General features: G+C 47.5%; 1 long non-coding RNA gene across 1 annotated transcript; it reads right to left on the minus strand.

Annotated features, from left to right (window-relative positions):
* Nucleotides 1–3,462: 3,462 nt before the first annotated feature.
* On the minus strand, nt 3,463–14,836 carry LOC140429574 (uncharacterized). The gene is made up of 2 exons (XR_011949125.1): nt 12,191–14,836; nt 3,463–5,578 (listed from the first exon to the last, which is right to left on the minus strand). It is a non-coding gene; the product is annotated as an uncharacterized lncRNA (long non-coding RNA).
* Between the last annotated feature and the right edge of the window lie 1,659 nt (nt 14,837–16,495).

Here is a 16,495-nt window from a genome sequence, read left to right on the forward strand (position 1 = left end):
TTGTTTCTTTCTTATAAATTTAGAGTACTCAATTATTTTTTTTTCCAATTAAGGAACTAAATGCCGTGGCCAATCCACCTAATCTGCACATCTTTGGGTTGTGGGCGTGAAACCCACGCAGACACAGGGAGAATATGCAAACTCCACACAGACAGTGATCCAGGGCCGGGATCGAACCCGGGTCCTCAGGGCTGTAGGCAGGAGTGTTAACCACTGCGCCACCATGCCACCCCAAGATCAGCTTTTCTCTAATGTATTAAACTTTTTGGGGGGGCACATATATAGTGTTCTCCATCATCATCTTAAAACATATTATTTTCTGGTCACTATTGCCTAGATGATCCCCTACCCTTCTCTGGATTAGTCCCCATTAATAAATCCCATAACAAATCTTACATGGTGGGGACTTTTACAGATTGGGTTGGAAAGGAGTCCTGCAAACATGTTAGAAGTCCATTCCTTTATCCCCTTCTTCCCAATTAATATCCAGTGTAGTTGAAATCCCTATGATTATTATTCTCAGTTTTTATTTACTCAATTCCCTAATTTTACTGCATATTTCTTTCACCATCTACCTTCAACTAATAGTTTGTAAGCTACACTGATTGATCCTTTCTCATCTTTTATTTCTACCTGTATGCATTTTATTTTTGTCTTGTTGATATCTGCATCCCATCTTCTATCGTAATTCAACCCATTATAGCACAACTACTGCCCCCCCCCCCCTCTCAGCCTTTTAAATATACTGTACCCTGGATGTTTAATCCCCAGTCTTGATTTTTCTGTAGTCATGGCCCAGACACCTCCTTGACATTGCGTGCAGACTTTCCAGCCGATTAGCCAATGCATCAAGCATTTCATTGAGCATACCACTAACCTGTGTACTCATCAGAGAGCTCTACAGCAGAACCTTGCTTGTTATCTTTACTCCTGCCCTGGCTGCATCCCTCTCAAGCCTGGTGTCTCACTATATTTACATCCCATTTCTGATCTATCCTCTAAGTTTGCAATATCCGTACCGGTGGTGCTTGCTGCAAGCGGTGCAAATGTTTTTCATCGTCACCATCTCTTGCGCCTCCAACACTCTCCTGTCACCATAGAACAGGATGGTGTGGGGGGGTCATTCAGCATGAGGCTATATTCATGTAACAGGTTCAGGGAGCAGTTCTCCGACCTGAACATCAATGAGGAAGAGTGGAAGATATCAACAAAGCAACATGCATGCAGTCTGACACCATGGGGAACCCGTAAATTCACTCTGTTGCTCCCTGGCACGAGAATGAAACTTACTCCGTCATCTTTGATTGGAATATGTAAAACAATTACAAATATTTCGAACTTCAGGCTGGAAGAAGCACAATGAATGGAGCTTCATTGTCACAGTCATCTTCACAGCAAGTGGCTGTGCCGGGTGGGTCACAATTCTTCAGTATTTGAAAAGAGAACTCCACAAACTACAGTTGTAGGAAGGAACAGCAAGAGGCACATGTCCACAACACCTGCAGCTTTTAAATGAGAAGAGTGAGGATTAGGAATGAAGATACTATTATTTATCCACCACAGGCCATGGCCTGTTAGCACCTATGAAGTGTGCTCGTTGAGTGTCTTGCAGTGAGTATGATGCAATGTACCTATCACGGTTGAACAGATGTCAGTTTGTGAAAACTGAGATGTTGGTGTCAGGCTAATAGCAGTGTTAACTGTGTGAGAGAGGGGAAATTACAAATTTAAGTACGAGTCATGATTGACAACGATGGGGTTGGGTGCACCGAGCAGCATGAGGCTAATAATAATGTATTTAGTACAAATTTGCATTGCACGTTGCAGTCACTAAACTTAACCACTCGTGAAGCAATTGAACTGGCATTGCATCCAGATGCTTGTGGCTTGATACCTGATCTCCACGGCGATCTGACCCCACTGCTTTCTGCCAGTTGTCTGGAGGATCACCTGTGGGTACAGTGCATACCTCCACCTCTGCACCTCTTCAACTTCCGTGCAGCATCAAAATATGTTGTAGCCTACTCTGTCACACATTGTGCCATTGACTTTCCTAAGTCAGATTCAGTTGTAAATTTACTTCTCAAGCAACTACTCCAGCAGCAATGCACCACGTGAGAGGTACAGGCTGGCGTAAACTGTGTATGCTAGCTTAACCTCTGCTGCTTTCGAGGTCTCTGCTGAGCCAGGAAGCTATCATGCCTGTTTTCAGGGGCCATCTAGTTTAACTTCCCAAAAATCAAAGTACATTTTGCCCTGTTCCTGAAGAAAATTGTGTTGTTCACTAATATTTTGCCTGCACATTTTGGCCATTGGTTTAACAATGTTTTCCCATTTGCTTCTTTGAGGTCACCTTCCCACTCATCTTCAACTCATCTTTAAAACCAGATAGTGGACTCGTAACAAACATTTCTGGGCATCGTGCTTCAGCTCGAAACACTGTGGCAAAGAAAATACAGATGCAAGAGAAAAAGGGGTGAAGGAATCATAGAATCCCAAGTGCAGAAGGAGGCCATTCGGCCCATTGAGTCTGCACCGACCCTCTAACAGAGCAACCAACCCAGTCCCTCACCCTATCCCCTGCAACCCCACCTAACCCGCAAATCCCTGGACACTAAGGTTCAAGTTAACATGGCCAATACACCTAATCTGCACATTTTATAACTGTGGGAATAAACCTACACAAACACTGGGAGAATGTGCAAACTCCATACCCAAGGCCAGAAGAACCTAGGTTCTGGTGCTGTGTGGCAGCAGTGCTAACTACTGTGCTACCGTGCTGCCCTAAAATGGGAGAGAGGGAGCCAAATAACCAGATGCATAAATCAGAAAGTCAGGTACATCAGCTACAATAAAAACAAGTTCTTTGACACAGACAAAAGTCATAAAAGAAAAAGCCAGCCAACCACACACTGATCCAGCAGAACAGACCGACATCAAAGCGGCACTGACCAAGACCAGGACCAAGAAACACATCCTTAGAAGTACAAAGATCCCGGTGACTTCCGGTGGTGGCCACGGAGTAGGAGGTCACTTATTTGGTAGCTCCCACTCGTGGTGGACCTTTGGGACCTTTTCTCCCGACTTTTGTGGGATTTGATCGGTAAAATTGGAGGCGGGTGAAGTAAAGAGGAGGAATCCCCCACCAGTTTATGGAGAAGTGGACCTGAGGTGGTCTGAAAAGAAGAAATTGCCGGGCAAAAAAGAAGGGTGTGGAACCTACAGCACAGGAGAACATGGCGGAGGTACAGGAGCTGGGATTGGTGGCCCTGTGGTCAACGGAGCAGCTGGTGAAATTTATACAGGAGAGTTTCACCAAGCAAAAGCGGGAATGTTTAGACCCGATTAAGACGGGGATTGATCGAGTGGAACAACAACTAGAAGCCCAGGGACTGGCAATCCAAATGTAGAAGTCAATATTTTCCTGCTTCTTTGACTGTGGTAGGAAGACTCAACAATAGATTGTTATGGTAAAATAACAAGGCTTTATTTACAAAAAGACCGCATGCAGTTTTGGCTGAAACTTGAGGTCGGAGAACAGTTACTACCACTGCTGATTCCTTGTCAAGTCCGCGCTTTTACAGAAAATCAGTTCAGTATTTATACATTATCATTATCAATATTGCATGACTACAGCTTCGTCAGGAATTCGATTGGAAGTAGAAACGGAAGCAATGTCATAAACCTGCTGACCTCCAAGGACTCTTTGTCTCATCACTCATACCATTATCTTGTCCTTGGATAGAACATTAAAAGGTCGTAGGAGACTCATCGATTCCTTATCTCATCTTATTCATATTGCCCTGGGTTATGACGAGTTAGCCTTATCAGAATTTACAGAGGTCAGGCATTTTGGAATAGCTTGACCTTTCATGCTTTAGGTTATGCGGAGTCAGCCTTATCGGTCTTACCAGGGTCTGGTATATTGGAATGGCTAGATCAGCATTACTTACAAAGGGGTCTGGTACATTGAAATGGCTAGGTCAACTTTTGATTGTACCGAATAGTTGACCAGTCTTCCCATTGACCAGTTTTCCCATCATGCCATTACTTAATTCGTACAACATCACATTCGCTCCTTTTGTCATATCATGTCAAGTAGTTAAATAGGGATATCCATGACTTGATTGAAAATGCATTTACAAAAGCAACCAAGCAATCCTATCCCTAGTAGCATTAGTAGTAGTAGCATGAAGGCCTTAAAGATCCAATAAAATAATCCGTGACCCAACCATCCTAGCCAACCCAGTGCGTTATAGTCATGAAATTCACTGCCAATCTCTTGAATTTGTTCAGCCTGTCTCTTAATATGGTCGGCCAGGTTAGTGATATTTTAAAGAGCCATCTGGAATATAAGTACAGCACTCCTGACCTACAATAGCACACGTTCCCCCCCTGCATGGCTAACAGATAATCCAAAGCCAGTCGATTTTGTAATGCCGCAGGACAGCCACTAGCTCAGCTGAGCCCTCAGCCAGTGCCTGTCCAGTTCCCTGGCTTCTGCTGCCGTTACGTTCGGCAGTTGTTCCAATGCTGAGGCCATGTGGATCAGTTCGTTGGCTGCCTTACCCGTTCCATACAATGGAAAGGTAATCATGAAGAACTGTTCCATTTTAGTAATAGTCCTTTTGGCTCGCGAGGGGGAGTGCTTAAGTGAGGGTAGGTGACGCATTTGGGGTACGACATATCTCAGGTAACAGGATCCTGTCCAATCAATAGGGAGCCACGGATATGCTTAAGTGCCGCATATGAAATATGTTCCATTATAGGCCTTAAAGTCATCAGCTAATGTCATCCAGGGGATTGGGGATGTCTGTCCCCATGAACTATTAGAGGTTATAGTCCATACCCTGGACCAATCACAGTTAAACATGCCCTTGTGGGATATGCCTGGTACTGGTCCTTGCCAGTCAACTGTAAGGTTGCACCTACTTTGCCCCATTGACTTTCCTTTCCCTGATTTATTAAAACACATGGTACCTTGAACATTATTCGAGTGGACGGTGAGGGAGGGTGGAGTCAAAGCATGATAAGCAGGTCGATACGAAGCCAAAAATGTTGTCACGTCATAGCCAGCAGATCTCCATATCCCCACTGATCCCTGTTTGATTTTGTCGTAAAATCCATTCAACTGTCTCTGCGATATGGAAGAGGAGGGATTGGAAAGGGATGTGGGTACAAACCCAACACTTGCTTACATTCAATTTTTCAGCATAAAGATATGACATATATAAATAGGTATTAGCATGCAGTTCCTGGGTAGTCCGTTTTTTTACTGCGGAGTGGCCATTGAGGCCAAATAGTCCAGAGAGTCCAAAAATTATAATGAAGATCTTCATCCTGTTTTCGCGTCTGGGTTGGAGACTATCTTCTTGCAATTGGATAGATGTATCCAACTTAAACGTCCTTCAAGCTTGACAGAAGTTGGTGTAGTCAGTAGTACTAGGAAAGGTCCACTCCAGTGTTGTCCTAGTTTCTTTCTGTCCCAGTTCTTTACCAATATATAGTCTCCGGGTTCGATCACTGGATATCGAGGGACGGCTGTCCTTGCTGTCATTGGGAGATGTGCCTCTTTCACCTGTGAGTGGAGAAACTTCAGAGAAAGTGTTAATTGCTTTAAATAGTTCTGCATTTGTTCCCCCATCACATGGAGGTCTATTCCCTCCAGGAGGTTTTCATGGGCATCCCAGGGAGTCCTCATTGGCCGACCATAGACTATCTCTGCAGCTGACAGTCCGGTCTGCGAACGTGGAGTCACCCGCATGTGAAACAGTGCCAATGTAACCCAGTTTCTTCAATCATTTTAGATAGTTGTTCTTTTAAAGTCCCGTTGGCTCTTTCCACAAGTCCTGCTGCCTGCAGGGGATACGCGCAGTGCAGTTGCTGTTTAATTAAGAGTGCTTCACACAATTCAGTATTGATCCAAGCCACAAAATGTGGTCCATTGTCTGAGCTCACGATTTTGGGTACCCCAAAAACGAGGACTAACTTCTGTTAACAACAACTTCACCACCGTATGTGCAGTACAATTCGTGGTGGGGAAGGCTTCAATCCATTTACTAAACACATCATTTATCACTAAACAATATTTGTAGCACTGTACTTTTGGTAATTCAATAAAATCAAGCTGTATACAGGCATAAGGGCCATTTGGCAAGGGGGTGGTTCCTGGAGGGCACTTAATGCCTTTACCCTTATTATGTTTCATGCAAAAGAGGCATCGATCCAGCCGTGTGTGCGCCGTGGTATTCAAATCTGGATGCCACCAAGTTTTCAGGAGTAGTTGTACCATTCCCTCCTTGCCAAGATGGGTATAAGAATGTAAATAATCAATAAGTACCGGCAATAAAGAATTCGGAATACAAACTTGACCAACTGGAGTAAGCCAGAGGTCCCGTGTCAAGGAGTGCGAACACACCATTGACTTCCATAGTGCGCGCTCGGAATCAGAGGCGTCCCTCTGTAAATTTTGAACCTCAGTTATCTCTGGCATGCCCTTCATTCCTAATGCAGGTACCTGATTTAGAGCCTGATTAGCCCCACTGGGAACAATCAAAGAGGCTGATATAGCCGCAGCCTTAGCAGCTGAATCAGCACGGGCATTCCCTAATTGAACAAGAGTGTCCCCCTTTGTGTGCACAGCACATTTAATAATTGCCAATTGATGAGGAAGCTGAATAGCATTGAGTAGATTTTTAACCCAAAGAGCATTTTGAATGGGAGCTCCCGCAGAGGTGAGAAAGCCTCGTTGTTGCCAGAGGCGGCCAAAATTGTGGGTCACGCTAAAGGCATACCTAGAATCGGTGTAAACGTTTGCACTTTTATCTGCGGCCAAAATACATGCTCGAGTAAGAGCAAATCATAGAATCTACAGTGCAGAAGGAGGCCATTCGGCTCATCGAGTTGCACCGGCTCATTAAAGAGCACCCTACCCAAGCTCACACCCCCACCCTATCCCCATAACCCAGTAACCCCACCCAACACCAAGGGCAATTTTGGACACTAAGGGCAATTTAGCATGGCCAATCCACCTAACCTGCACATCTTTGGACTGTGGGAGGAAACCGGAGCACCCGGAGGAAACCCACGCACACATGGGGAGAATATGCAGACTCTGCACAGACAGTGACCCAGCAGGGAATCGAACCTGGGACCATGGTGCTGTGAAGCAATTGTGCTAACCACTATGCTGCCGTGCTGCCCATAGCTCAGCTTTTTGTGCAGAGACAGGGGTCTGGAAGGCAGCTGCTTCCCGAACGTCAGTGTCTGTTACAACGGCATATCCCGATTGTGGGGTGCCAGTGAGAGAAATGGAGGTACTGCCATCAACATAAAAAATGAGATCTGGATTGTCAATAAGCCGATCTATTAAATCCGGGCGAGGCACGGTAAGGAAGTGATTCCTAAGCAAACAATCGTGCGGTGGGTCAGCAAGGTTATCGGGGGGGGGGGGGGGGGTGTTCAAGGAACACAGCAGGATTTAAGGTAGAACAGTAATGAAAAGAAAGGTAGGGGTTCTGCAATAGTGAAACCTCATAGCGGCTCAAGCGAGCTGGAGTCAGATGCTGAGACGTTAGGAGAGCCGCAATAGAGTGTGAGGGATGCACTTGTACTGGCTGGTGAAGGGTCAGATTAGAGGCCGCCTGCGCTAGCAAATGGACAGCCGTAAGAATTTGGGTGCAGGGAGGTAGACCGCAAGCTACAGGATCCAATTTAGTAGAATAGTAGGCGACCGGGCGACGCCAGTCACCGTGCTCTTGTGTCAGAACACCAGTGGCACATTCATCAAGAACATTAACGTACAACTGAGAGGGTCTGTCACACATAGGTCGTCCTAGTGCTGGGGCGGTAACCAGGGCGTTTTTGAGAGTAACAAAAGATTGCTTTGCCGAATCGGGTAGTTCGAACTTAAGAGGAGCATTTTGAGAGGAGTACGGAGTTAATTCTTTAGTATGGACAGTAACATTCGGAATCCATTGTCTGCAAAAGTTCACCAATCCTAAAAAGCTCGCACCTGCTTGGGCGAGGTAGGAAATGGGGTCTGCAGTATAGGAGTAATGCGTTCCTGAGTAAGGGAGCGATCAGTAGCACTTATTAGGACACCCAAAAATTTGACCTGCCGTTGGTTTTTATGAACTTTAGTGGGCGGGATCACATATCCCCACGAATTAAGACGGATGAGCAGGTAAACGGTGTCACACTGGTTAGGGATGAAGTCAGGGCTGGCAAGGTTAGACCCGTGGAGGTTCGGACGGCCAAGAGCGAAGGAGTTTTCTTTCTTTTCCCACGTACACAAAGTAATACTCCCGGATCGATTTTTTCATTCTGAACAGAGCTCTACTGGCGGGGGTGGTTGATACCGAGTATTCGGCGATTGCTGTGTCGGACTATGCCCCACATTGGGTGGATTTACAGGTGTGCAAGGAAGGGGGCCAGCGACCACAATGGAGATTGGATGTAGGACCGTTAGCGGATGAGGGGGTGAATGGACATGTGAGGGAGGCCATCCAGAACTACTTGGAAATAAACAATACGGGGGGGGTGGGGGGGGGAAAGAGTCTCACAACAACAGTGTGGGAAGCACTGGAGGAATGGGGGGGGGGGGGGGAACTAATTTTGATACGGGCCCATAAGGAGAAGGCTGAGCGAGCAGAGATAGATAGGCTGGTTAGGGAAATACTCCAGGTAGACAGGAGCTATTCGGAGGCCCCGGACGCAGTGTTATTCAAGGAGCGGCAGAAGCTACAGATGAGTTTGGTCTGTTATCTGCAAGGAAGGCAGTGTATATGAGTATGGGGAGAAGGCCAGCAGGATGCTTGCACACCAGCTAAGGAAAAGGGAGGCGGCCAGGGAGAGAGGAAGAGCGAAGGACAGAGGAGGGAATACGGTCATCGACCCAGCAGGGGTGAACGGGGTGTTTAAGGAGTTTTATAGTCGGCTGTATGAGTCGGAAACCCCAACTGGGGTGGAGGGGATGAGACAATTCTTGGAGAGTTTGGAGTTTCCGAAGGTGGAGGAAGGGTTGGTGGAGGGGTTGGGAGCCCCGATGGGGATTGAAGAGGTAGTAGAGGGATTGGAGGCCATGCAGTCGGACAAGGCCCCAGGCCCGGACAGATACCCTGTGAAATTTTATAAGAGGTTTTCTGAGATGCTGGGCCCATTGCTGGTGATGGCATTTAACGGGGCCAGGGAACTTCCCCCAACAATGTTGCAGACTTCGATATAATTGATCCTGAAGCAGAAGGACCCAGAGCTATGCGATCATACAAGTCAACCTCCCTACTGAATGTTGATGCCATACTGCTGGCGAAAATCTTGGCCTCAAGGATAGAAGATTGTGTCCCGGAGGTGATAGGGGAAGACCAGATGGATTTTGTTAAAGGCAGACAGCTAACGGGCAATTTTAGAAGGCACTTAAACGTGATCATGACAGCCTCCGAGGGGAGGGAGATGGAGGTTGCGGTCGCTATGGACACGGAAAAAGCCATCGACCGGGTGGAGTGGAATTATTTGTGGGAGGTGTTGGGACGGGCTTTATTGACTGGGTTCAGCGGCGAGGGTAAAGAAGAATGGGCTGATGTCAGACTACTTAATAAACTGCACTGGGGGACAAGGCAAGGACGTCCTCTCTCCCCACTGTTGTTTGCTTTGGCCATAGAGCCACTGGCGATGGTGCTAAGAGCATCAAAGGAATGGAAGGGAATAGTCCGGGGTGGGGTTGGAACATAGGGTCTCGCTATACGCAGATGACCTGCTCCTATATATTTCAAACCCGTTAGGGGAGATGGGGGATATTATGCGGATCTTAGGGGAATTTGGCCGGTTTTCGGGGTACAAATTGAATATGGGTAAAAGTGAGGTGATTGCAATCCAGACGAGGGAACAGGATAGGAGATTGGGGGAGCTGCCGTTCAGAGTGGTGGGAGGGAGCTTCCGTTATTTGGGAATTCAGGTGGCACCAGGATGGGAGCAGCTGCACAAGTTAAATTTGTCCCGGCTATTGAACAAATGAAGGAGGGCTTCCGGAGGTGGGACATGCTCCCGCTGTCACTGGCGGGGAGAGTACAGACCGTGAAAATGACGGTCCTCCCGAGATTTCTGCTTGTTTTCTAGTGCCTCCCTATTTTTATACCAAAGGCCTTTTTTAAACGGGTGATCTCTGGTTTTGTGTGGGCGGGTAAAACCCCACGAGTAAAGAAAGTGCTGCTGGAGCGGAGTCGAGGGGTAGGTTGGCTGGCACTGCCGAACTTTAGTAACTACTACTGGACGGCAAATATAACCATGATCAGGAAGTGGGTAGTAGGGGATCGGTGTGGGAACAAGTAGAGGCAGCATCGTGCAAGGGCACAGGTTTGGGGGCATTGGTAATGGCTCCTCTGCCATTCTCGCCAGCCCGGGACTCCACAAGCCCGGTGGTGGTGGCGGCTCTGAGAGTTTGGGGACAGCGGCGGAAGCATACGAGAGTGGAGGGAGCATCGGTGTGGGCTCGAATTTGTGGTAATCACCAGTTTGTTCCGGGGAGGCTGGATGGGGGTGTTGGAGATGGCAGAGAGCAGGGATTGAGAGGCTGGAAGATCTATTTATTGATGGGAGCTTTCCCTGTTTGGAGGATTTGGAGAAGTTTGAATTGCTGGGAGGGAATGGGTTTCGATATCTGCAGATAAGGGATTTTGTGCGAAGGCAGGTTTCGATCTTTCTGCTCCTACCGCCACGGGGATACAGGACAAGTTAGTCTCTAGAATGAGGGTGGGGGAGGGGAAGGTTTTGGATATTTACAAAGAGCTTATGGAGTGGGAGGTAACCCAGACAGATGAGCTAAAGAGTAAATGGGAAGATGAACAGGCTGGTCTGTGGGCGGATGCTTTAAGCAGAGTCAACACGTCCTCATCATGTGCCAAGCTCAGCCTGATACAATTCAAGGTGGTTCACCAGGCACACATGACGGTGGCCTGGATGAGCAAGTTTTGCGGGATAGAGGACAAGTGCGTGAGGTGTGCAGGAGGGCCAGCAAACCATGTCCATATGTTTTGGGCATGCCCGAAGCTTAGGGAATACTGGCAGGGATTTGCGGATGTCATGTCCACGGTACTTTAAACAAGGGTGGCAGCGAGTCCAGAGGTGGCGATCTTTGGAGTGGCGGAAGATCCAGGAGTCCAGGAGGCTGATGTTTTGGCCTTTGCTTCCTTGGTAGCCCGGAGATGGATATGGTCAGCGTGGAGGGACCTGAAGCCCCAAAATCAGAGGTTTGGGTTAGCGACATGGCTGGGTTTCTCAGACTTGAGAAAATTAGGTTCGCCCGGAGGGGGTCAACGTGGGGTTCGTCCGGAGGTGGCAGCCGTATATCGACTTCTTCAAGGAAAGCTAAACTGTCAGCAGAGGCAATAAAGGGGGGGGGGGGGGGGAGAAAGAGAGAGAGAGTTAGGCTACTGTGTGTTTAGGGCAGGTGGGATTAGTGAGAGATGTTTTTTGCACTATGTTTATGTCTGTATTTATATTTGTACCGTTTATTGTTATAAAATGCCGTAATAAAATTTTTTAAAAGAAAAAATTCAAAGATCCCAAGTGACGCTGACTGGACAAAGAAACATGCAGGAATTGAGAGAGAATCAAGAAATAAGTCGGTGACCGAATTGGAGACAACATAGGTGAGGAAGGAAAGAAGAAGTGTGGGAAATGCTATAGGAGATCAACTGGTATTTTATAGAATCATCAAATTCCTACAGTGCAGGAGGCCTTTTGGCCCATCTATTCTCTGAAAGAGCACTCAACCCAGGCCTACTTCCCATAACCCCTCTATACTCTACATAAACATTATGCAACATTAACATTGAATTCACCATCCCAATCTTTGTTCCGAGGAGAGAAATTCATCAATCTCGCATAAGAATAATTTGGAACTCCTCCTTGTAGTTCATAACACACAATGCAAACCAAATATGAGAGAGGCCAGCATCATTATATACATCAAAACACTGGCAATGTGTTGCCACTAGAAGTCACTGTTACTTAACTATGTGGGTGAAAATGACAAAAGGATACCAGTACATGTTCCAAACTGCAAATTAAAAGGCTGATGATGAAAAATTTGATTTTAAGGTTCCTGAGCCATGGAAAGTTTAGCAATTTGAAAATCAAAAAAGGAAAACTAACATCTTTCCCAAAATATAGAATACTTAAATCAATAAATTACCTGAATTAATGGTTGAGAAATAAAGACTCCAAGGTAAATGTATTTTTAATCTTTATTTAAATGCTAATTGGGCCACCTGAAGGTCACCATCCGATCTGTATGTTCCAAGGAAATAAAAATGTTTTTACATTACTTTCTCCCAATTAATTGCCATTGATACTTAATGAAATTAATTATTTGTGGGTTTAACACAAAGTATGCTCTTCGTATGTTCAATTTGCAAATTTAGAGTAATTCTCTACATTTTCTGTATACTGGCATTATTCAATTCGTCATTGGAGGCATTTCACACCACTGCGGCATATGCACAGTTAAATTCCCCGCACCTTTACACAGAATTTGCACTACTTCCATAGTGATATTTCCTCATTTCTGCAAAAGCTGCATTGCAGATTTGTAGGCAGAAAAACTGTTCTACAGGGAAGCTGTGTGGAAAGAACAGAAAATAACAGGCAGGTGGGAAGGGATAAGGAGGAAGGAAAGATTAACTGCAGTTTAAAAAAATAGAGCCATTACTGCATGCCAGAATATCCTGCATTGCAGTCACCATCAGAAAAGTAACCTAAAACCCTCTATGCAGCCTGGAATTGGACCATTGGCAAAGTGTGTTATAATATTTTATTCTGTTATGCAGCTACCAGATAGGCAGGATTCCTCCTTACCCCTCTCCCCAATTAAACAAGAATGATCAAGTTCCTTTTTGCAGATGTTACAACCACAGAATTCGGCAGCGCATGCTGCTTTGCTCTATTTTGCCTCAACATTACGTACACTCAGATTTCTGTGTAGCAGTATCTGATATCGTTTAACACCAATGTCTGAGCCAGCAAAGATAAATGCGTTAATGGAAGACAGAAGCAACTGGTTTTCTGTAGCTATGTGCAGCAGCTTTACATCAGAACCTATGGTACATAGCAATTTGAAGACTTAAAGGGAACCAAGTAGTTTAAGACGCTTTTTCCTCAAAGATTGATGTGCCAGCAGGGGCTAAACCCACACATACAAGCTTGGTGCTCCTTCCCCAGTTCTGAATTGTGGGGAAAAAGAACTAATTCAAGCGATGTCTTTTTCATTAGGAGCGGTACAGTGGTTAGTATTGCTGCCTCAGTGTCAGGTACCGGGCTCAATTCTGGCCTCGGGTGACGGTCTTGTCTGGAGTTTGCATGTTCTTTCAGTGTCTGCGTGGTTTTGTCCCACAGTCCAAGGATGTGCAGGTTAGGTGGATTGGCTATGCTATATTTCTCCTCAAGTGTCCATGTGGGCAGCATGGTCACAGTGGTTAGCACTGTTGCTTCACAGCACCACGGTCCCAGGTTCGATTCTCGGCTTGAGTCAGTGTGTGTGGAGTCTGCACGTTGTCTCTGTGTCTGCATGGGTTTCCTCCGGGTACTCTGGTTTCCTCCCACAAGTCCTGAAAAACGTGCTGTTAGGTACATTCTGAATTCTCCCTCTGTGAATGTGGCGACTCGGGGCTTTTCCCAGTAACTTCATTGCAGTGTTAATGTAAGCCTACTTGTGACAATAAAGATTTAAAAAAGAGACTAGTTGGCATTATGGAGACAGGTTGGGAATTGGGGCTGGGTGGGGTGCTCTTCTGGAGAGTCAGGGCTGACTCAAAGGGCTGAATGGTTTCCTTCTGCGTCGTAGTGATTCTATTCTATCCTTATGGTGCTTGTTCATGTTGTGACCTAGTTCCACAGCTAATAGTCCTCAGGACCTTCATTCATCAGCTTACACTTTGAATGATAGTTGCCTCAGCAAACAGCGGTTCAAAGAGTTGAAAGTGTAGTGATCTGTACATCACATCTGCACATACACTAGGGACTGCAGCACAGATGTGACAGCCACAGCATCACTAGAGGGAGCATCAGAGACGGGTATAAAGGGTCGAGCCCAAGGCAGGATCCGCCTCTTTTAGAAGCACAGAGCTAGTGAGCAGCAGCACACAGGGATAGCTCAGCATAGGCAGTTTACCTTAGTTTCACTGGTGATACCTCTTGACTGTTTTACATCTAGTTGAGCTCTGGAAGCAGAACAAACTCTTTGAATAAAGTGTTTGTAGTTAACTAAGTCTACAATCGACTTCCGGTTGCAGCTATGCCTAGGTAGGTCGCACATTCGGCAGCTCCCGCCGGGAACGGACTTTTGGGCTCTTCAGAGGGGCCCCAACGGCAATTGTTCGACAGCTTCCAGTGTGGGAAGGTGACAGCAAGGTCCCCCCGACATTATATGGATTGGACCAGGAGTGGAGCGGTGAAAAAAGTGATCTTGGAGCAGCGAAAAGTGAGGGGGCAAAAACAAGATGGCGGCGGGTGGAGACCAAACAGCATGGGCGCAGGAGCAGCAGGGGTTTCTTCGACGCTGCTTTGAGGAGCTGAAAACTGAAATGCTGGCGCCAATTGAGAAGCTAGTGGAGACCCAGAAGGCCCAAGGGGCGGCAATCCGGGAGGTGCGGCAAAAAGCCTCGGAGAACGAGATCTTGGGCCTGGCGATGAAGGTGGAGGCGCACGAGGCGCTGCACAAGAGGTGGGCGGAAAGATTTGAGGACCTGGGGAATAGGTTGAGGAGGAAGAATCTTCGGATTCTGGGTCTCCCCGAAGGAGTGGAGGGGCCCGATGCTGGGGCATATATGAGCACGATGCTCAATTCGCTGATGGGTGCGGGAGCTTTCCTGAGGCCCCTGGAGCTGGATGGGGCTCATCGGGTCCTGGCAAGGAGACCCAAAGCCAACGAGCCGCCAAGGGCTGTAGTGGTGAGGTTCCATCGCTTTGTGGACTGAGAGTGTGTCCTGAGATGGGCCAAGAAAGAGCGGAGCAGCAGGTGGGAGAACACGAAGATCCGAATCTACCAGGACTGGAGTGCAGAGGTGGCTAAGAAGAGTGCGGGTTTTAATCGGGCTAAGGCGGTGCTCCATCGAAAGGGGGTGAAGTTCGGTATGCTGCAGCCAGCGCGATTGTGGGTCACCTTCCAGGATCGGCACCACTATTTCAAAACGCCTGATGAGGCATGGAGTTTTATGCGGACTGAAAGGTTGGACTCAAATTGAGGGTTTGTTGTGGGGGGATGTTTACTGTGTATATAGTGTTTATTACGTTTAGGGAATGTTCCTCTGGTTTGGGTGCTGGATGGGGATGGGTGAAGGGATTGGATGGGGAGACTGTGGGAGAGTGTGGGCGTCGGTGTTGGAGGGGCAGACCCCCACGAAGGAAGAGGGGGAGTGGAGTCCCGGGGATGGGGAATTGGGGTAAGGCCGCAAAAGGAGCTGCGCCAGAGGGGGCGGGGCCGGCTCAGGAAAGCACGGGCTTTTTCCCGTGCTAGGGAAGGTGGTGGGGGGGGGGGGGGGGGGGGTATGGGCAGTGCTGGAGAGGAGCGCACACTGACTGCCAGGGAGGGGGAGGGGGGATTCTCACATTGGAGGGGGTCGATGAAATGGCGGGAGAGGCCGGGGTCAGCAGACTTACGGGAGTGTTATGGGGGGAGCAAAAGGGCTAGATGTGGATCTAGCGGGGGTGAGGGTATAGGGTTGCTGCTGCATTGGCCAAAGGGGAGTTGGAAGTAGGAGAGGTGGTTGGGGTTGGGGTCCGCCCTCTGGGGGACTGGGGGGTGCGGGCACGTGGCTGGCCTAGAAAAGGAGATGGCCAGTCCGGGGGGGGGGGGGGAAGGAAAGAGGTGAAAGAGTAGCCCCCCAATCCGGCTAATAACTTGGAATGTGAGGGGCCTGAACGTGCCGGTCGAGAGGGCCCGGGTGTTCGTGCATTTAAAGGGACTGAAGGCAGACGTGGTTATGCTCCAGGAGACACGTTTGAAGGTGGCAGATCAGGTTAGGCTGAGAAAGGGATGGGTAGAACAGGTATTCCATTCAGGGTTGGATGCGAAGAAGAGGGTTTGTAATACTGGTGGGGAAGCGTGTATAAAGGGTCGAGCCCAAGGCAGGATCCGCCTCTTTTAGAAGCACAGAGCTAGTGAGCAGCAGCATACAGAGACAGCTCAGCATAGGCAGTTTACCTTAGTTTCACTGGTGATACCTCTTGACTGTTTTACATCTAGTTGAGCTCTGGAAGCAGAACAAACCCTTTGAATAAAGTGTTTGTGTTAACTGTAAGTCTACAGTCGTTATTCAGAATTAGAGAATAACAGAGAAAGGTTGACCATTTCCAATTCAAACTCGAGGATAAAGAACCCCCAGCCAAATTTTTCTGCCCACTGGTACTCCAGCTGAGATCGGTTAGTTCTACACAGACCAGTGATTTAAAGTGGTACTGCAACATCCCGATTCATATGATTCAATATATCACTGCATTGTCA

Source organism: Scyliorhinus torazame, chromosome 9 (genome assembly GCF_047496885.1).
Source record: "Scyliorhinus torazame isolate Kashiwa2021f chromosome 9, sScyTor2.1, whole genome shotgun sequence".
Taxonomy (NCBI): domain Eukaryota; kingdom Metazoa; phylum Chordata; class Chondrichthyes; order Carcharhiniformes; family Scyliorhinidae; genus Scyliorhinus; species Scyliorhinus torazame.